The sequence below is a fragment of the Drosophila eugracilis genome, unplaced genomic scaffold (assembly GCF_018153835.1).
Source record: "Drosophila eugracilis isolate 14026-0451.02 unplaced genomic scaffold, ASM1815383v1 contig_353, whole genome shotgun sequence".
Classification (NCBI taxonomy): Eukaryota; Metazoa; Arthropoda; class Insecta; order Diptera; family Drosophilidae; genus Drosophila; species Drosophila eugracilis.
In genome coordinates this window covers 62,001-83,465 of record NW_024573209.1, presented here as the reverse complement: position 1 = coordinate 83,465, position 21,465 = coordinate 62,001, and the positions used below count along the sequence as shown (strand labels likewise).

The following is a 21,465-nucleotide window of genomic DNA, read 5'->3' as shown; positions in this document are numbered from 1 at the left end:
GAAAACCCCACAAATAAATAGCTGGGGGATACGATTTTTTCCTCGCCGCATTGAAAGCTTCATTAATATTTCAAATCGTTTGCCAATTACATTCGAATTCATCATCAATTTATGAAAGAGAAAAAATATATATATTTAAAAATCAAAGCGCGTAAAAAGAATTATGTAAATGTTGGGGAATTCGTTTAGCTGGCAAAGAAAAAACATTTTAAAAGTTTTTGGTATGTTTTTATGCCTGCTCAATGCTCAATGCCTGTGTTCGGAGTGCTTATCGTTTTTTTTTTTGTAAATTATCGCTGCATGAGATTTTTTTTCCATAAGCTTTGAGTGGCCGCAGAGCTTTTCCACTAACAAATTTTCGTGTTCCTTTTTCAGCCTCATTCTGTCACCAACTGTAATACATTTTTAGTTGTTTCTTCCCCGATCATCCTTTCTTTTCCACTATCAAATTTTCGTGTTCCCCTTTCCGACTTATTCCGTCACCAACTCTAATATATTTTGTTCTTGTTTCTTCCCCGATCATCCTCGAACTTCTTGCTATTCTACTCACAATTTTTCGTTTTCTTTTTTCCCCTCACTCCATCGCCAACTGCAATGCATTTTTTTCTTGTTGCTTCCCCGATCATCTTCGAATTTCTTGCTATTCCAGAAACAATTTTTCGTGTCCCTCTTTCCGCTTCATTCCGTCGCCAACAGTCATTTTTTTTTGTTATTGTTTCTTCCTCGATCCTCTTCGGACACTTGCACTGAACTTCATTCCTTATAACTTCTGTTTACACTTTAAAGTTTATTTCGCATTGGAATTGGCAAACAGTTTTTCTTTCTCTCAGTGCAGAGCTGCAAACCAATACAAAAGCTTCACTAAATAGGTATGTGCACGCTTTCTTGTATTTGTGTTAGTAACTGCTCTGCCGTAAGACGAATTTGAGCACCCCTGGTAAATAAATCAATAATCTACGGAAAACTATGTTTGCTTTGTAAAATAGTGATAAAAACAGGATAATATGGAAAACATTTTGTAGTTTTAAGGAACATCAACATCTGTGCTACTTAATTTGAAGTAAAATCAATACATTTACCAAAGACAGGCGTGCTTGGAGCGAAATGAAATTAATCGGTAGATGTTAAGGGAAATGCCGTAAAGGCCTGTAAATTCATTTAGGCCGAAAGAGCTGTGTTTGCGGGGAGGGCATTGAGCTCCTTTGCACGACCTGCGGTTGCCACGAAATGTGACAGGATATGAACTTCATGCCATTTATGCAGCAATTAACGCCAGGCACATGCGCCACAGGATGGACCAATGGAGCTGCCGGACGACCTCGGTGTTGTATTCCTGCCTGACTGGCTGGCTGGCTAGCTGCTGCTGTTGCTGCTTTAATTATTATTGTATTATATTGCATTTATTTACGCACGTCGCTGTTCTGCTTTCAGATATCCTTTGTGCGTTCAGTCGACGGGAAAAAGAAAGCATATCCCGCCGACATCTCTCGACCCTGTTGATGCCTTTCGCGGCTTGTTGGAACATCAGTTGGGCGGCTCCTTAATGACAACAAATTGTCGCAACAAATTGCCAGGTGTTTCCGCGAAGGAAACCAAAGAATTTCACCAGACATATGTATGCAGCGAAGTGCGAAGGAACTTTATCTGCGAATTTCGACGGGGGTAAATAAGTTTGATTAAGTGGAGAAAAGATGTCGAGAAAAGGAGAGGATTGAGTTAAGTAAGAGATGGCAGGTTGCTTTCGAATCTTTTGTTGTAAGAAAACATCTGAACTGTATTTATCTGACATTAAAAATGAATAATTTAAGTGAATAACATATATCTCCGACATATTTTAAGGTTCTATTATTGTTATTAATTGATTATGAATAACAAACTTTCGCTTTTACGTATTTCATATTTTAGAATACACAATTTTTGAGACATATTTTCCACCCGTCATTAAGAACCCCATTCTCCGCTTTTCTCAAGAACGTGATATGTTATCCAAACAGGGTCTAAATGATGCCACTCTGGAGTTCCACATCCACATCCCCCCATCCTGCCCAGCCATGTGTTTACTCGCATAATCCCGGATCTTGGCTCCTGGCACCCAAACTCACAGCGACATGACTCAGATAAGATGTGCTTTACATGTGCCTAAACAAACACGAAATGGGAGGCATGTACCTTGGCTGCCAGTTGCCATTCAGCCAGGTGCAGGTTACTTCACTACCCATGCCCATATCCCATATCCCCCACATCCATTTACAACTGGGGCACACAAGAATGAATCACTAGCTGCCAGGAGTGCCAGTGATGTCACACTTGACGGATAATAATTAGCTAGGTTAGAAAGTAATAGCTAGAAATCGTTTGCAAATAAATCTCAAGAACTTTAAGGTATTAAAAACCGATTTAATGTTGCATTTTTTATATTATTCCCGCTTTTGTTATAGAAACTCAAGTTATACTAAATTGGAACATAAGAAGCTTATTTGTTATATAATGAAATGAAAGAGTTCTCTAGCTAGTTTACAGCCTAAAAGGTGATCAAAGTTTATAGACATATCTAACTGGTTTGTAAATTAGTCTTATAACATAGAAGGCTAATGAAAGTAGCCAAATTCAGCTAAGAAAAGTCTTCAACTCTCAACACTACTTCGATTCCAGGACTCAGGTGTATGCACTAAGTACACGCGTCACTTATTACAGTGACAATGATATGCCGCTTGCACACAAATATGAGCACGAGCCTGGGCTGTTTAAAAGGGGGCCATGAGTTCCAAGGACTCTGGGTACCGAGAGAGCCGCCGCCGCCAAACAAATGTCGGCGGGTGTAATTGATCAGGACTGACTGGGGCACGCACACAATCAAACAATGACTTGCAGTTGCCCCATAAATCGGCTGCACTTAATGCCACGGCAAAAGTAGGGGGCCACCAACTAAGAAATGCTCGGCACGAAATCCAAAATGTCAGAGCGCTGGCAAGGCAGATACAAACATGTATGCTGCGATGCATTTTATACAGAAAGAAAATTTCAAGGAAAACCCCACAGAGGCTGAGGATGAGGCTCTCACAGCGATAGAACACGTTCAAGGCGTAATCACACTAAAGCGGACTAGAAAAACATTAAGTGAATCAACTATGCCAGAGATGCAGGCCTAGAAGTTATTGTTTTCAAAAACTACAAGATAGGTTTAGTATTTGTTAGAGAAATTCAGAAATCAATGGGAAAATTTAACATTTTTGAAGTATTAAAAACGTAAAATTCATAAAATTGATCAAACCTTCATAACATCAGCTAGTACCTAGGCACTTATGATTCGCGAAAAACTGACATATATCCCATATCCTCATGTCTCTCAAAAAAGAGGAAATAAACATTTTGACGACTTCAAGTCAAGTCCCCTGGATGATTTTAATTTTTTGCAGTGCCCCAAGTCGCAAGCACGTGCTGAAGTTGATGTGTATTGCCACATGGCAATACATGACCCCCATCTTCTGGTGGAATCGCCAACTGGTGCTCCGCTCGAATGATGATGAAGCTGATGATGGCGACGACGAGGATGGGCACTTTGCTCCTGTTTAATGATGCCGTTTGCCTGTCGTTCGTAGGACATCTGCCCGGCTCATCTTGACGTGGCTGAGCCATCTCAGTGCCGTGACAGCACCATGTAGGTTATGCGTTCGCTAGCTTTTCATCAGTCCCCGGATCCGGAACGGGCTCTTCCATCTCGAGTCCCTAGTTCCCCAGTCTCCCGCTCTCCCCTGCCGTTCAACTGATGATCCAATGACCCATAAAACGGACGCTGCCACCGGGCGGAATCAGCTTTGCTGGGCTTTTGTGGTTCACGTGGCACGCGCACTCTAACATAGAGCACCAATCTACCAGTGATGGGCAAGGTACATTTTTTAATTGACCCAAATCGGGTACAATGGGTATGTTGGGTATGTGTGCCAAAAGATAAATATACCATATGGATTGTATATAATTTTAATCTTAAGAAGGCAGTAGATTATAAGCAATGTACCTAGATATATACCTATATGGTTTTTTTTAAAGCAAAATGCAATTCTAAAAAAATACCTAAAGGTAGTTTCCATCTCTGAGAGTAGGCCATGTCAAATGGAGCGTTAGCAACTGCCCGGGTCACATACACAAACGGCAGCGGACGGGGGCTTAACTTTGCAGCTCGGTTGGGTGAGAGGGGCTGGACTGGAACACGCCCACCAATTTGCATCGATGCATCTGCCCCGAATTGGGGCCACCGATTGCCACAACCTGCCTAGCTGGTGTCTTTCAGATTATAAATGTTGAAAAATGTCCATATGTTGGTCGGTCGGTCAAAGGGATTAAAGATTCAGTAAATTTATGGCGCAGTGTCAATTCGTTTATTAAAATAGGGAAATGTTTTTCATTTCAATTGAAATGTTTTGTAAATTTAATATTATTTAATTATTATGTCAAAAATATGTCTATGTTTTAACTTCAATGCTGCAGTTTTAGAGTACAAAATTTGGCTCAAGGGCATGTCTGTTAAACAAAATGAGTTATTAATCTCGCTATGGTAAAGTTTACATATATTCTTTTTAGTTTTATTGCTGTTTTCAATTTTAAACCCTTTCAGATTGCTTCCACTTTTTATCGGTTCATAGCGCAACTTTAACAGACAAAGCAATTCGTCATGGAAACTGCATAAAGGCCTGAGAAAAATCCACAAGAACGCTTCTCAATCGTCAATGGTATCGTGCATTTTTTCCATGAGGAAGATACATATTTATAGATCCTTTCGACTACTTGTGGCTTTTCGAGGTCTTTGGCAAAGAGTTTTCAGCCTGCTCAGCACTTTGTCGGGGTAAACTTCTTTCGCAGCGTTTTATTTATTTAAACGGAAAGCCGATGAAGCCGAAAGTCTTAAGTGCGGGTTGGATGGTTCGGCTGGGCCTGGGCTTGAGAAAAACGCTTGCTTTGAAATCGAGCGAAAGAGAGGAGGCCTGAGCTTTTATAATTTTACGCTGGCGAAAACGTGGAGGAAGGCGTATAGCTCACGTACCAGAAATACAAAGGACATAAAGAGTACAAAAGATATAAAGTAAACTGAAAGTAAAGATAAAAGCGCCACAGGCTTAGAAGAAGTGCAAAGACAATGATAAGAACGCGGGATAAGGGCGAGCGCGGAAAATGCTTGTCAAAATGAAAAGGAGGAAAAGCAAGGAAAAATGGAAAACCCTGCTGCGTTTTTTCTTTACTTATTATTTTTTTTTTTTAATATACTTGTCATGTTGGGGTCGACGCAACCTTTCAAAGGCAATAATTTTGCCTTGGCATTTTCACCTTGGCAACTGATGAATTGAAAAACAGAAAGTTTATAGAGATGCTAATGGAGTGCAGTTATTTAAAGGGGAAAAGCAAGGTGGGTGTTGTACTTAGCGAAAATTCCAAGATACTTGTCAAAGGGGGAAATCGCTGAAGTAGCCGCGGTAGATTTATATACACACCTGCAAAGATAAAGAATGAGAAAAAAATACATTAATAAAGGAGATTTTTTACTTGTTTACTAAGCATTAACAAAGCTTAACTAAATTATGATTGGATTAATGTGATAGAATACTAAATGTTAGTATAGAAGCTTTCTTAAACGTACATATAAGTGAGCCATACATTAATCTTAACTATATCTAAGTTCAAAAATCTTTTATAAATGTTTTTCCTTTTAACATCTTTTTTTCCCCATTTCCAATTTCCTCTTTTCTTCAACTAATTCCGATACAGATCTTCTTATCCCTATTTAATTCAATACTAATTAAACTCTTTTTCACTGATTGAGCTTCGGGAGCACTTTCATTAGTTTGTATTGATATATATTTTTAATAGCACACACTTAGAGCAGTGATTTCCATTAGCTATCGCCAATTTTTTGTCCATTCATTCAATTCACTGATTAGTTTTCAATTGGTCCAGCCATTAGACTAGCTCCATTTGAGTAATGCACATCGCACGGTCGTTGTGCAACTGTGTTGGACAGTTGCCTGGGCGACTGTCGGCTAAAATGAATAATCGAATGGTCCTCGGAATTGGGAGCTGAATGGGGTATCCTGCATGGAGTCCTGCCCTTTTTGTGCATATTGCCATTTTGGTTCGCTGCTCTCGCTCGCTCGCTCGCTTCCGTTGCAGCTGGTTTTTCCGAGTTTTTTGTGTTCGCCGATTGCTTTCCACCAAGCCAGCAATTTATTTGGTCGTGACAACTGAGATAGTCCACCCGCCCCCCCCAAAGAAACAAAACAACGTTTAAAAGATGCAAATACCGTTGGGGTTCCTCTATATTGCGGATGGCAAAATGGCAATAAAGAAAACTAAAATCAATGGAAATATTCGCGTTGGCATAAATTCCCTTTGAGGGCAATAAACGGGGGAAAAAAACAACCAAAAAAAAAAATGTCCACCCAGAAAGAGAATACAATTCGAAAAAGTTTGTAACCCAGATTCCTTTACCCTTTCGCTTGCAATTTTTCACCAATTTTGTGTTATTATTATTTTTTCGAAACTCTAGCCGCAGGTGCATGGCGCATATATGCTGGAAAATGCCGGAAAAAGTATAAGAAGGGGGGAGAAACTGCCAAACTTTCATTGTCTGCAGCAAACCCAAATAGACACACATCCCTTTTTTGGCTTAAAAAAACTAAAACAAAAAATGTAATTCTGTCTTTTAACAATTTCACGCCATGTATGCGGAAAAAGAACTCTTTGTGTTCTCACTTTAAAATTGCATTGGGAATGTAAATATATCTTTAATTTTTCTGTATTTTTTAAACCCTTTCTGCTTCTTTCACTAAAATGTATACAGATATCAAGATAATACATATATAATTTGTGAAAATAAGCACCCTTGATAGTATCCTGCTTACGCAACTCATGGGAAATGTTGCTTTTGGGTTCCGTTTTGTGGTCTTCATATTACAGGACCTGTGAAAACTTTTACCACTAGCTGCTGTTCTTCCAGTTTCTGCTTCTGTTTCTGTTATTGCTGCCATTCTCTTTGCATCTCCTCGGATTCGCTTTGCCTTTTCCCAAACACACACAAACATTTCACACACCCACATGTCCTGGAGGAAATTTATTGAATTCGCATAGCAGCCAGGAAGGCAACTTAATTTTGTAGAGAAACTTTGTTAAGGTTCGCCATGTGCTCCAACAAACAGGAAACAACCAAAAAAGGCCAACCAAACAACCTCCCAGACATTTTCAAGTGCCTTTTCCGTGAGCGGTGGATGGAGGGGGCGTGACCAACAACAGAAACAGAAACAACAATAACAACAAGCGGTGCTAAAAGTTGGAGGTTTCAGTTTGTGTTTGCATTTTGCTAAGTGTTGAAAATTTATTAGTTTCACCTTAATTTGTTCGTTGACTGTTTTTGGGGGTAGAAGGAGAGAGAGAGAGCGGGCAAAGTCCCAAAAGAGTATCCGAAAACGTTTCTTTTTTTTGTTGGCAAGCAATTTATTGTTATTGCTCTCAACACCAAACTAAGAAATTCCTATACAAAAATAAATTCCTGAACAAGGGTCGCCGTCAATCACCCAAAATGTCGGTTTCAGAAGTGTTCCCAATATCATTAAAAATGTAATTTAACGGAAATATATGTTAATGATTTTAAAACTTTGTTGTTGTTTTTGTGTAAGACAAGTATAAAAAGATAAAAAAAATATTTAACTTATAAAAATATTGAAAAAAACGAACTCATTTTTTGTATATTTTATTTTTTTCTTAGATAATTAGTATTTTTTTTGGTTTACCTTTTTATTAAATGTTAGGCCGTTGAATTAAAATCATGCAGATTAATTAAAACTAAGTTAATTAAAAATGTTAGTTAAAAAAAAAAAATAAAAAAAAAAGTTGCATCCATCTCCCCGACGGGGAATTGAACCCCGGTCTCCCGCGTGACAGGCGGGGATACTAACCACTATACTATCGAGGATGTTGACACAAGTTTGTCAGATATGAAACTTCTAATCAATGGCTAACGATCATAGATCTCCTGGGGAACTCATCTTTCCAAAAGCTTTAATACTATTATTCAGATTAATCGAATATATTTACTATATATACGAAAGCTTTAAGACCTTAAAGCGCACAAAGCATAGTGGGCATGTGGAGTGGGGGCAAAAAAAAGAAAGATGAACGGAATACAATAAAAGGGCGTGCGAGCGGGATGGCAAATCAAAGTCAGCAGCGCAGCCAAATGGGGAAACATTGTTTTAAAACAATGAAATACACGCTGATGGTGGCTGGTTGGCAACCGGGGAGCCAAGCTGAGCTACAAGCTGCAGGGACCAGCAGCAACACGCAATAAAAGACAAAAGTGGAATATGTGCCACAACGCTGAACAGATGCCAACGACCAACATTCTGCTGCCCTCCTGCCTGTGCCTGCCTGGTGCCCCTCAGCCAACCCCTAACAGAACTCCCTACCAAGCCCCTTACCCAACCCCCGCCGCTGCCACAACATGCTAGTGAGTCCACTTGAAACTTTTCCGCTATTGTACTTTTACCCCCTACCAACCATATATTTTTTTGTACAGCCGCTTACAGCTGCGGACTTTCTCTAGAATCTTTGGCCAACTAAAGCCACTCACAACCGGCTAAAAAACTGGGAGAAATCCAAAACAAAAAAAAATACATGTAGGCAATAAAGGGTCCAACTGTTTTCAACCGGTTTATAGGTTGCCACATAACTTATTTAAAAGCAGGTAATTTTTAGAAGATTAGAGATATGGATATATGATGTCATACATCCATTTTAATACGTCTTAATTTATCTTAATTTTTAAATTAAAACTGTGATCTGTAAGAAGGCTTCTTGAAAAAGTAAGTAAACTGATATTTTACCTTATATCAACTTAACTTTTATACCTTAAACTGACAAATTAAAATCATTTAACCTCATAATATGAAGAAACATTTTGAAAACACTAAATACTCTGCTCCTAGTAACCATGCCAAAATCCTGTACAACGGACCATAACCCCAAGCGAAAAAATGCATTGTTCACACTGCCATTGCAACTGCTGATGGCAAAAAAAAAAGAGAGAGAAAGAGTGAAAAAAAGTTTGAAAATATAATTGCTGTGCTGCTTTGGCAAACTCCATTAAATTTATAAAGTGGGCAAAAGTTTTATTCCCCCCATCCGGCCCACATTTTTTATCCGCCACTTCAGACTGTGTGAATGGGCATATGAGCGCTTATTGATTAATAGTTTTATTGCATTCATGCAGACCCCGGTCATTAATTTTGCATGTTAAATAAAAGAGCACTCAATTATGTGGGCTGCATTCGAGGCGGTCTGTTTCAAGAATGAAATATTCATGCACTTTATGCCGAGCCTACCACCGGCAAACAACGCATGTTTGATATGGAATTAAAGACCTTTTCGGTTCCTGCGCACACGAATATTGATTAGTTCAGGCCCAAAAAGGGAAGGATTATGTTCTTGATACATTCAATAGTTAAGCTCTTTTTGTTGTGTTCTATTAAAGGTTATAGACACTGAATATAATAATGAATTTTAACTTTTGTTGTGGTAACAAGAGCCAAAATAGTGTAACGAAATATCAAATCAGGCTATGGCAAAATAACCTCTTTATACATTTTGAAAGCCAACAAAACTTGTTTGTTCATTGAAAATTTAATAAAATACATAATAGGTAGGACTTTAAAGCTATAGGAGTTCTTATTTAAGGAACATCAATTTGATTAGAAAAATTGCCAAAGACAAAATTGGCTGCTCCTTTTTCAAGACCCAACGAAAAGTGACCCACCAAGTTGGCAAGTCATCAAAGCAATAGTTGGAAAATCCCAAAGATGAGGCGCTAAAATGCCTTAGAGGCCAGCCAAACCTGAACAGAATATTAAAAAATAAAATTAACAGAAAATAAGGAAAGGAAGCCGAGATCCTCCCAAGGGACTTTTCCCACAGCCTAGAAAAAGCTTTTTCCATTTCATTTTCATAATTTCACCATTTGGCAAGTATCTCACGCATTTGCAATTATGTGAGGATTTTTCATTTCATTTACGTTTACGGCTCCATTCGCAGACCGCAGTTGTTACAGATTCTTCTATTGTTAATGCTTTTTTCTCGTAGCTGCACATTTATGCGCAACCGCATTTCAAAAGCAATAAATTCTGCAGCTTTTCACTGAAGTTGTGGAAACAAAAAAATAGGGACAAACGAATCTCAGCAAAAAAAAAAAAAAAAAAAAGAAGTAAGCGGAAAGAAAACTTTGCTCATTTGTGGCCACCGAATATTTTGATTTCCATTTTTATATTCACTCAGCAAAGCTCTGGGTGAAATAAAAATTAATAAGTGCTTTCACACAGCAAGAAATGGAAAGGATTTTGTTTAGTTTTTGTACCTTTAGATGAGGCAGAAATATATTTGATAATGCTTAAAACAGTTCCTTTCCATTAATTACAATTTATTAAAATCCAATAAATACCTTTTCATTTATGTTTTAATTAAAAAATCCTGCAACATATTTTTGCATAAAATTTGTATAAAATCCTTATTTAATAGCATAAAGAAAGAAAAATCAATAAACATCTCACTTAAGGACTGGTATTTTGTTATTTAAAATTCCAACTGTAATTGCAAAAATTCTACAGTAAACAAACCAACAACAGAACTGAAAATAAAAAGTATAAATATTTCACACGCTTGTTTTTATTGAAAAGAATATATATATTTTTTTCTGGATGTTCCGGCAGCTGTTTACTTGGCTGCCTTTCATTACATTTTTTTTTTTTTTTTCCGCCGCTGCCTTCTCCATTCTAAGCAAAGTTTTGTGGACTTTTCCAGAGCCAGAGCCAGGCAGCTTGTTATTATTATTATTTTTTGCCCTTCAATGGCAAAAGTTGTAGTAGGAAAACAACAATTTCTTCAGCACCCCCACCCATCTCCTTCTCACTTTACTCAGTTCAACCTTTTGGTCCAAGTTCCTGTCGAGTTTTACCATGAAAATTAATTGCGCATTTATTTTGAGTGAGTTTTCGCGTCTTGGCGTTGTACTAAGGGCAGAGACTAGGGGGATTTCCTTATAAGAACTTTCCAGCATTCGTTGTTGCCATTTGCCCTCTTTTGTGGTTGATTTTTTCCTCTTTTTTTTCCCTTAGTACAGTGGCGGTAAAAGTTAAGTAACCGTGCTCGAGTGGCATCGCCTGTCTACAGGTGACTGCGAAGAGGTTTATGCGTGTGAAGCTCCCACACAGGCAATCACCATGGTAGCAGCTACTTGCGGTGCTGCACATGATAAAATGCCATCTCGTGAAGCTTTTTACCTCTCTTTTTACTAATATATGACGACCACAACTTAACCCCTCTATAAACACAATCAACTTTAAAAGAGATCCAAATACAAATGGCTCTTTATCTATGGAAAGCTATCAATATTTTGTAATACAAGTTATTTTCTCACTGTTTACTTTACTTACTTTATTAGATATATAATAAGCCCGCAAAATGTTGCAATTTCTAACCACTCCGCAAATCATTGCGGTTCCGTTTAAACTCGCTAAATCGTATTAAAACCGCAGAAACTAATAGTGAAAAATTCAAATATTAAACGCTGCGATGGTAGGCGGTTATGGCAAACCCCAATTGGGTGGAAATTTATTCACCCCTGCTGAAAAGGGCAACTTGCAACACACACACTCATACAACCTATTTGCAATCTGATAACAATGCGGGTGCGTTTAGTTGCACGATACATGGGATGGCAACAAGAAATGGCTCTCGGATAGTCATGGTCCATGCAAATTACGTTAGGCCCGGCGACTTTGATGTCGTCGGCCCGGCAATCGAATCACAGGGCAAACACTCAACATGCCACGTTATCCGATCCGTTGTGGCAAACTGATTTGCTAACGATAATTTCCAGTTTTGAAAGCCATGGCATTTGCATTTCAGGATAATGAAAGGAGGGAGTGTATGGAGAAGGGGGTTTTAGGTTAAAAGCAGAGCTTCATTGAAGGAGCTCCACTTATAATTAGCAAGCAATGTTTGTAGTTGAGAGGTTCTTGAGGCCTCTTAATAGGATTGTGACGTAAACAAGCAATTTATTTTGAGGAAATCTATGGGAAATAATATAACTATTGATAACCAAATAGGGTAGGGACAATGAGTTATCAAATAACACAGATAACTTGATATGTTTCTTGACTAAGAATAACCATAAGTCATGTAACACAATATGATGTCATGGAAAAGTAATAAATAATTCATATAACTTAAGATAAATCTATACATTTAATCAAGATATCTAGACATTCACCCTCCTAACTCCTAAGGGTTGCTTTGGCCAAGACAGCGACGACGCTAATCAGAATTAGTTCCTTCAATATCCATCTGCAAGTCAGTTGGCTTTCACTGCTTAGCTGTACTTTGTGTCTACAATTTATTTCAGTCATTTTAATTGATTCAGTCGCTTCCTTCGCCCCAGGAGGCACTCTCCCAGCTCTCCATGGGTTGCCAAAGAAGAGGACTGCATCCAGCGCATCTTGTTATTTGTACCAATTAATATCCAATATCTAGCTGCTAGCTGCTGGCTGCTGGCTGCTATCATTAGTTTAGTTTCCTTCTCCCTGTTAACTTAATTTTTTCCCCCTCTTTTCTAACACATATACATATTTCACTTTTTTGTTATTCTTTTCTATCTGTCGAAGATGTTTCACTTGAAGCTACAAAGAAAGCTGCTGATATCAATAGAGAAAACTACAACAAAGGCAGGGGCCAACTTCAGTGCAGGTTATTAAGAGTAGCAAGAGGGAAGGCATACTGAACAAAATAACTGGAGATAATACTAAGAAGTTGAAAAGAGCTGGAAAAGAAGTGGAAGTCGAAGAACTTTGCTTAAAGAAGTTTTCAAGGGAGCATCATACATTTTATATCTTTTCATAAGCTCTGCTAGATAAGTGCTATGAAAGATACAAAATACATTCTCAGATACACGTTTTAAATCTCTTTTAAGTTTAAAGATTTCATTAAGAACTTTGAAAACATATTAATGACATTCAACAACATTCAAGTTTAACTTTTCCATCAGTGTACCGGATAGACCGGGTTGCCTTGGCTTCTACTTGACTCTCCTTTCCGATGATGCTGCATTTGACAGACCATTTATCATCCCACTAATTGTGTATCATTAAAAAAAAAAAAAAGGCAAGTCCGCGCCCAGCTCCGACATTGGCGCCGTTGTTAACCCAAAAGAGCTCTGGCAAGGAGCGGAAAATACAAAATAAAAACAGCTCCATTTTCTTTGGCAGGAGCAGAAGCCACAGCCGGCGGTATCGATGTTCGCTGACAATAGCAGACTGTGACAAGCAGCTTGGGCATGGCCGGCCCGAATGGCGGCGACATTAACACAGAGGACCCCAGCTACAGCAAACCATGCCATGACAGTGATAGAAATCTGTGGCAAGCAGATTAAACGTGTTCACAGTCTGAGGGCAGGGGAAGAGAAGAGAAGGAGGAGGTGTCTTTGTAGAAGTCAGTCATCATTATCGCCACTTTGCCACCCGCCGAATGGAAGGCAAAGCACAATGGAAAACAAAAATCGATAGAATGGAGAAAAACTAATGATTTTTAAGGGGTTTACATTCAAGAATAAAACAAAAATTTTTATAAAGAACGAAAGAAACTGTAATCCTCATCTATTTTTATGTGGAGTTTAAAGGAGTTTCTGAAAAAGCATCGATTGGATGGACTTTCTTAGTATCCCTCTTCTGATATAACTATTTAGTTTTATTAATAAAATAATTAATCATCTAAATTCATATACAAACCAAAACAAAGCAAAAATCAATAATCAAAAGCTTGCAGAATTTCCCTCTACCATATTATTTTAGCAATAAAAAAAAGTGAATGATAAGGAGAAAACATATACAAAACTGATCCCAGTGACTTAACCCTTTTCACCAATAATCCCCACCGTTCAAGAACGCGAACAACAATAGAGGAGACGAATGGAGTAGTGTGTGGGAAGTAGCAGGCCAGACTAATGAGAAACGTTAACTCAGCGGAATCGCTGATAGTAAGCCATCTATCGGTGTAGGCCACCCCCTCCCCCACCCCCACACCCAAACTCCCCTTAGAACGCACAAATACATAATAATCATAAAAATTCAAAGCTCCATCACCCCGCCTAAATGGGATCGATGATGGATTACGACGTCAACTCGTTGGGGTTTGGTACTGAAATTGAGCCCGAGGCCTGATGAAAATGTTAATGTCGTTGCCAATCGCTTTGTTAATCCCATCTAGGATCGGGTTCAGTTGATTTTCCGATTTTCCCCTCCCTCTTCGCCATCAGTTCTAGCTATTCATTCCCATGGTGAGCTTGGAAAACAATTATGACCAGCTTTTGCTCAAGATTTCCCAGAACTGCTGGCCAAGTTAGTGCCTGGGCGAAAGTTGTCACGTAATACATACTAATTAATATTGATATTTTCTGATAATGAGCTACTGACGTGGCGTGGACATTGCAGTTTCTGCTTAGTCAATGGCATTTTGACAGGCCGGAATCGATATTGTGCCCGGGGGCCCTAACTTGCTTCTAATTAGAGAGAAATGCTAATTGAAATGGTAGAGTTGGAAATTCGCTTAAGTGTATTAAGGCAGTAACGAGGTCAGGTGAAAATGACCTGCTAGATAATCGGTTAATAAGGGAAATAATACTCTAAGGGATATTCCAGGAGAGAAAAATATAAAAACTATTGCATACTTTTAGGAAGTAGGTTGTAAATAAAATCAAACTCTTTACCATGTGAAAACTTCTTTACGAGTTACATAAAAACTAACTTTACTCTCTTGTTAATCCCTCTGAAATGTAGCTAGAACCATTAGTTATAGTTCACAAAACGCAAACTAACAATAAGCTCTCTACTCTAGTAATTAGTTATGTCTAACAGCAAATCTCGCTGGCCAGCGACCACACCCTCTTAGTCCTTGCCCATTGTCATTAAAAAGCCCAACACGTATCTTGTTTGACATTTGATAGAACAAACAATACAAAAGAGTAGCCAGCAAAAGAAAAAGGAAAACCCGACCTCCCGACCTTAACGGGGTCGTAAAGGAGAGCCTGGAATTGGTTGGCTGGCTGGCTGGCTGGATGGTTGGTTGGTTGGTTGGTTGGGTTCGGTTAGTATGCCAAATGCATTCAATGCGGGGGAGGTCCTGCAGATCACACTTAATGGTTATGCCCATGTCTACAGCAGTCTCGTAAAAGTGAGAGGGACGCCAGCAATAAAAAAAAGGCAGTACACTGAATGGAAAATCATTGGAAAAACTGTTTAAATTTGTGACCTTAAAACTAGAATGGAAAACCGACAATGAAAATGATGTGAAAGATGTGAAAAATCTGATTTAAATCATTTTATTCAAGTTCTTCGTTCAAAAACACATCCCTGATATGTTAAAGATTTTCTCTCCGTGCACTCCTTTACATCCAGTTCTCTTCTGGCCACTGATAAGGACGAGTGGAGGGCAACAAAAATATTTAATGAAATCAGCAGTGGCACAACAATGTGGAGATGGAAGCATAACAAAATGCAATTGTTGCATTATTAATTTATATTATGCGCAATTGTTGCAGACTCTGAGCAGGAGAAGGTTTTCTCCCCCACACATACACCCCCTACAAAGCCGCAGCTCACACATACACATGGCCGCTGTTCAGGCGGAAAATCGTGGCCAGAATGAGTGGGGGAAAAGTCCAAGGGAGGGAGCCACAGACACAGGCCGCAAGATAAGCACCATGTAAAGGTTGCTCGACTGAAACCGTAAAAGAAGCACAAGCATAACAAAAAAAAAAAAAGATATATACATATATATACACGGCAAAGGATAACGACAGCAGGAGGAAGTAGAGCCAACCAATTTGCTACCGATCTGGCAGCCTTTGTTTCTCGCCCGGAAAGGTGAAGGAAAATGTGGTAATAAAAACAACAATTGAACACAGTTATGATTGAAGTGGAAGCAAAGCCAGCACAAAGGTAGCCTCAGCAGACAGGGTAGGAAGTTAAGGGATCTGGTGGAACCACCACCATCACCGCCATCAGCAGCAGCACCACCACCGCCACAGGTCCATCCCCAGCTGGCGCTGGTTTTGTAATTCGTATCGATCGATTTGATGGTTGCCACTGTCGATGACACACACACACACTCGCACACTCAGCCTCTCCTAATCGCATGTGATACACAATGGAAGGCGAAAAAATCCTAAAAATTATTTCAGATTTGTTAGTCGAAACCTGGGGATATGTAAAAATTGAGCTGGAAAAAGGTTGAAACACTTTAAGCGCTTTTAAAGTTTAGAGATTTAAGTTTGGTTATCGATGACCAAAATAACTTTTTCAGCTTGTTTTCGATTGGAAAGGACATAGGGCCTTTATCATGATAAACTTAAAGGTTTTCAGTTTAGGCAAAAGTATTAACTAACTTCTAATTAATAAGTAATCCCTTAAAGCAGTTTACAAATACAATAATCTTGCTCAAGATTATATTTTAAAAATGCCATTTTTCTCATTTATTGCAAAAGAAAAACACTCTTTGAATTTCATAAAGAAATAATCCAGGAATATCTTGAGATAAAAATCAACTTAAAGGACAAGCAGTTTTAAGACTTTACCCAAAAGTTTGTCTAGCAATGACTAGCTAAGATCTAGTCTCATTCTCAGTTGGTCAATCTGGTAAACCGCTTTCCCTATTAGCATTGTTTCCAGCTGAGTTCATCAATCGATTGAACCAATAAATCAATCTGCCCCAATGAAACTTTCTCTCAGTGTATCTCTGGTTAGGAAATTGTAACTTTGCCAACAATTATGGTTCACATGCCACCCTCTAGCCGCTCATCCCGTATGTGTTTGTGATCGAACTAAGCGTTGCTCCGTTTACCGCTTTGGGGTACCCAGGCCCACCATCATCATCCAACTTAGGGGGCTGGACAGTGAGACAGGACTTTGATTATGTTGTTGCCTCAATAGTGGAGTGGCAACAAATGGGTGGCGCCACAATAGTGAGACAGAGACAGAGTGAGACAGGGACAGGCAAAGGCAGAGAGTTTGTGCCGTTGGCGGTACGACTCTGTTCGTCCTCGGTTTATGGTTTGCGTTTGCATTTTCAACTAGTTAGCAGCTCTCGATGAGTCAGGCAGCCAAATTGCGGTTCACTATTCCAATGAGACATACACACCAGTGCACTGGAAAAAATGACGTGAAAAACTCTTAATTTTAAAGAAACTAATACAACTGCTAGTAAGTTTAGAACCATATTAGGCTTTAAAAAAACAACTTTTTATATTAGAAATTTGCAGAAAAAAGGTTTGATTTGTCAACGCAATCTACTTTTATAACCCATTTTCCCCCAGTGTATTGCGTATCTGTGTGCGCTTGGTCAAAATAATTGTTATTGTTGCTTGAGTGGCAGGGGGAGGCGATGAGGAACCGCATCCTCCAAACATTATAACGTTTTGTGGTATTGTGATTAACATTTCGGCCCAAGCCCCTAATGACCAAGTTGTCGACTTAGGATCGACCATGCTGGGCAGCGGCAGCGGCAGCGTTAAGAGCAAAGTTATTAAACTCATATATATGTATTCCGGCATTGATTGCCGCCTGCTGGTGTGCGTGTGCGGTTTGCCAGTATGTGCGTGTGTGTGTTTGTGTGCGAATATGTATATATAAGTGCTTGTGCTTGTTTGTCCAACGCCTCGTATACGTAATGAGTTTGCATGTGCATTTTCAATAAAAATTCATTTCACAATCGCTTCAGTCGAGTGTGTACAATGCTCGAGTAATTGCATTTTAAAAATTGCTTATTAAGGCAGAAATGTCCACGCCCTTTAACGCCCCAACGCCAATGCCAGCTCCTGCTACTGCTGCCTGCTGATATCCTTTGTGTCGCTCTCGATTCATCCTCCCATCTCCGCCTTAATGGCCATTAATTAAACTTGTAGCCATGCAATTTCTGATTAGCCCACAAAATTACATTCACGTTGATATCAGCAAAATGTGTGCCGTATACCATTTAATTTCTTACTCAATTTAATCACATAATAAATTCTCGATCAGATAATCGGATTTGGTCAAGGAATGTTATTGTTACGAACCTGCAATGAGAACAATGAGGGTATAACTTCGATTAGAATGTTATTGGCAATATGGAAAATGGGCTAATCTTAGGGGAAAATACATAAAGGAATAGCAATATAATCAATAGTTAAGGTTGTATCATTCTAGTATTCAATTTTAATCAGCTTTGAAGGGGCGCCTTCCAATTTCAAAAGGAACTTAATTTAGTTTTCAGATGCAAGCTGAATATGCATTCCGATGCACTCTTACAATTTCCTCGTTTACCATTTTTCAGCCATAAGAATACTCTATATTCTATAACAAATGAAAAACCTCTCAGCTAGCCAGGAAAAAAGCAAAAAAGTGAGACGGATCCCGTCTGTCAAATCAACGTGGAGAGCGCCGCAAAGTATGCAATTTACAAAAATAACGTGAAATATTTTCGCAACGCATCGTTGCCTGGCTCACACACACACACACACACAGAGAGAGGCAGAGCGAGAGAAAAAGGAAAGCATTTCCCCACAAACTCCATCCTTAACACAACTTTAGCTTCGACACGAACTGATTTATAAAGTTTACAAATGCGTGGCAAAAACCTCGTGACTTGACTTGACTGACGGACTCGAGTTTTTGGCTTGGTTTGGCTTTTGCCTGGCTTGAGCTTGGCTTCAGTTTTTGGGATTTTGGTTGAAAAACGTTTGCCACTTAACACGTACGCCGCATATTTTGTGCCACGCCCTCCCTTCCCTGCCCTATGTTTTTTTACGCTAGAAAATTTTTGCTGATTTTGCTGAGTTCGTTTGCAGCCGGCGAAATTTATACGCTGAGTGCAGAAGTTGCTCCGCTGACTGCTGCCATGTGCTTTGTTTGTGCCGCTCTGATCCTTGAATAATCAACAACACCAGCAGTATACTATATACACGATATATATATATAAAGAAGAAGCATCAGCAGGACGAGTCCAACAGATAAACACACACACACACACAGAGAAAAAATCGAAAAGACTGTAGTCGAGGATGTCGAATCGCAGGCAGCGTACGTTGCTCAAATATTAATGTTGACCCTGGACAGGCAGACAGGACGACTCGACTGCTCGTTAGCCGGAACCGGAGTCCAGAATACGAGATTCCAAAAGGATACAAGCTTCACAGATGCGGCGGCATCATTCGTAATCAGAAGTCGAACCCTTGCCGGCATTAGCTGAGATCATTAGCGCCAGCTTTTTAGCCATTTGCGGTCTTTAAAGTTGAAGAAAGATTGGAAAAAGTTTACTTTTTGAAGATGCATAATGCTTGAGAGCTTTATATATAACCAGATAATACAGATTTATCACATATAAACCTAGTAAGAAGGCTAGCCCTTTACTGAATATGTTTAAAGTCTTAAAGGTATTAAGGCATAAAGCCAAAAAATATCAAATTTTCAGTTTCTTTCACCCTTAAAATTGCTTTTCCTAACTTAAAAAATAGTTTATTTATTTTATCATCAAATAAATGTTATTAAAACGAATCGAATATTCATATAGTTTGTATTCCTCAAGCAAATCACAATTCGATTCCTCATCTTTCACTGCTGATTTTTTTTTCTTTTCCTTTTTTGATGCAACTGTGAAAATCGCAGCAGTTATTTATATCTTTGTTATTGTTTTTCCAGCAGCTGGCGCTGTTAGGATTTTCCTGTCTGCGTTTGGCCATTAGATGAGGAAAAACTTCTACACCAAGTCGCTTATCTTTCGCCCTTTGGCTGCTTGATTTCTGCTTTGCTTTTCGAGGGGGTTTTTTGTTTCAACGATTTTGGCCATGTTTTATGACCAAGAGTGCAGAGTGCAGAGGATATTGCATCAGCGAGCGAATAGCAAAATATTGTCTATATTTTTTCAACTTATTGTGCTCATGTTTACACTACTGCAGCATCCCAGCATCCCAGCTTCCTCGCTGTCTATGCTGTTGGCTATTTCAATCGGTATTCCGCTTAGTCTCAGTGCTCGTTTAATATGTATTTCATGTTTTAATATTTGACACGATTGCACAACAGTTGCTAGCTGTTACGTTTTTTTTTCCTCCTTTTGTTTCCCAGTTGCCCGCCCGTCCATCGAATTCTTGGCATTTTTAGCAACCAGCAAGCCAACAAAGTTTTTTTCTCTCATTGCCTTCTGGCTCGAGACCTTTGACCCAACTCAGACCGTGTGTCCCTCTGCGCTAACCTTTTCCGTCCTACTTGGAGGCTAACAAACATTTGCGATTGAATAAGTTGGCCAAGAAGCTTGCCAAGATTGGGCAAAAGAAAAAGAATTAAAAATGAAATATTCCTTGAGAAAGTTTATGACACTTATTGCTGGCAGAAGTTGAGCCGATTGAGATGTCCAATACTGGAAAAAGTTGAAATCAATTTAAATTTATTGTTTTCCAAAGGAAAAAATCTTTAAAAGTTGTGCTTAAGATTACAATTTGGTTAAGATTGTTATCCACTTTCGATCTTTATTATTTTTATAGTTTATAGCTTTTTTATTTTCCTTTTAATTGCTTTCCAAGTGGCCATAAAATTTTAAATAAATATTTGAAACTATATTTGATTGACTTGCTGTAATGTTTGCTTTCGATAACCATCATAAAATCTCAAGTTTATTTCAAATATTTTCCTTCGATTAGCCCAAGCTGAAGGCCAAGTTGACAGTTTCTCGTTGAGCTTAACATTTTTATTTGGTCTACTCATTGGACTACACAACCGCTCCCGCTCCTTCTCCACTCCCCCTCTACTGCAGCTCCCTCACCAGCTGTTGACTTCAACTTATAGAAGCTCGGGATTTAAGTGTTATTGTGGGCAATTTGATACTTTCGATTGAGCAACAACATTTGCTTGTGCGTTCAACTGAAGCGTGCAATCCAGACGGGCCTGGCCCCACCCAATCACATGCCAGCCCATCCCTAAAACACCCACCAGCCCCCCACACCATCATCATCTTCATGCACCACTCACTCAGCATTGAGAAACCCACCACATAATGCTGTAAAAACACGCAAAAATGGCTGCCATACATATGCACAGTGACTAAGAAAGTTAGTAAGATATCTTAATGTATATTTTTAACAACTAAAATGTATGTTTAAGATGATTTTTGCCACACAACAATCACCTAAAAGACATAATAAATCCATGACTAAACACCTTTTATGACTTTTTCAACTTTAATCAATCTGAATCTTGAGTTTAACTTCAAATTCCTTTAGAATTCGTTTATTTAACATATTTTTTTCCAGTGTAGAACTACCCAACTCTCTTTCTTACAAACTTCTCCAGACGCTTCGAAAACAAGTTGAATATAAATGATGTTGTGTGAAGCAGCGGCAGAATAAGAATGAGA

At 38.9% G+C, this 21,465-nt stretch overlaps 1 protein-coding gene and 1 non-coding gene across 2 annotated transcripts in view; both read right to left on the bottom strand.

Annotated features, from left to right (window-relative positions):
- Positions 1–21,465, bottom strand: part of LOC108110645 (semaphorin-1A) — a 113,950-nt gene that overhangs the window by 48,666 nt on the left and 43,819 nt on the right.
- Trnad-guc lies at positions 7,886–7,957 on the bottom strand. The gene has a single exon. It is a non-coding gene; the product is annotated as a tRNA-Asp (tRNA).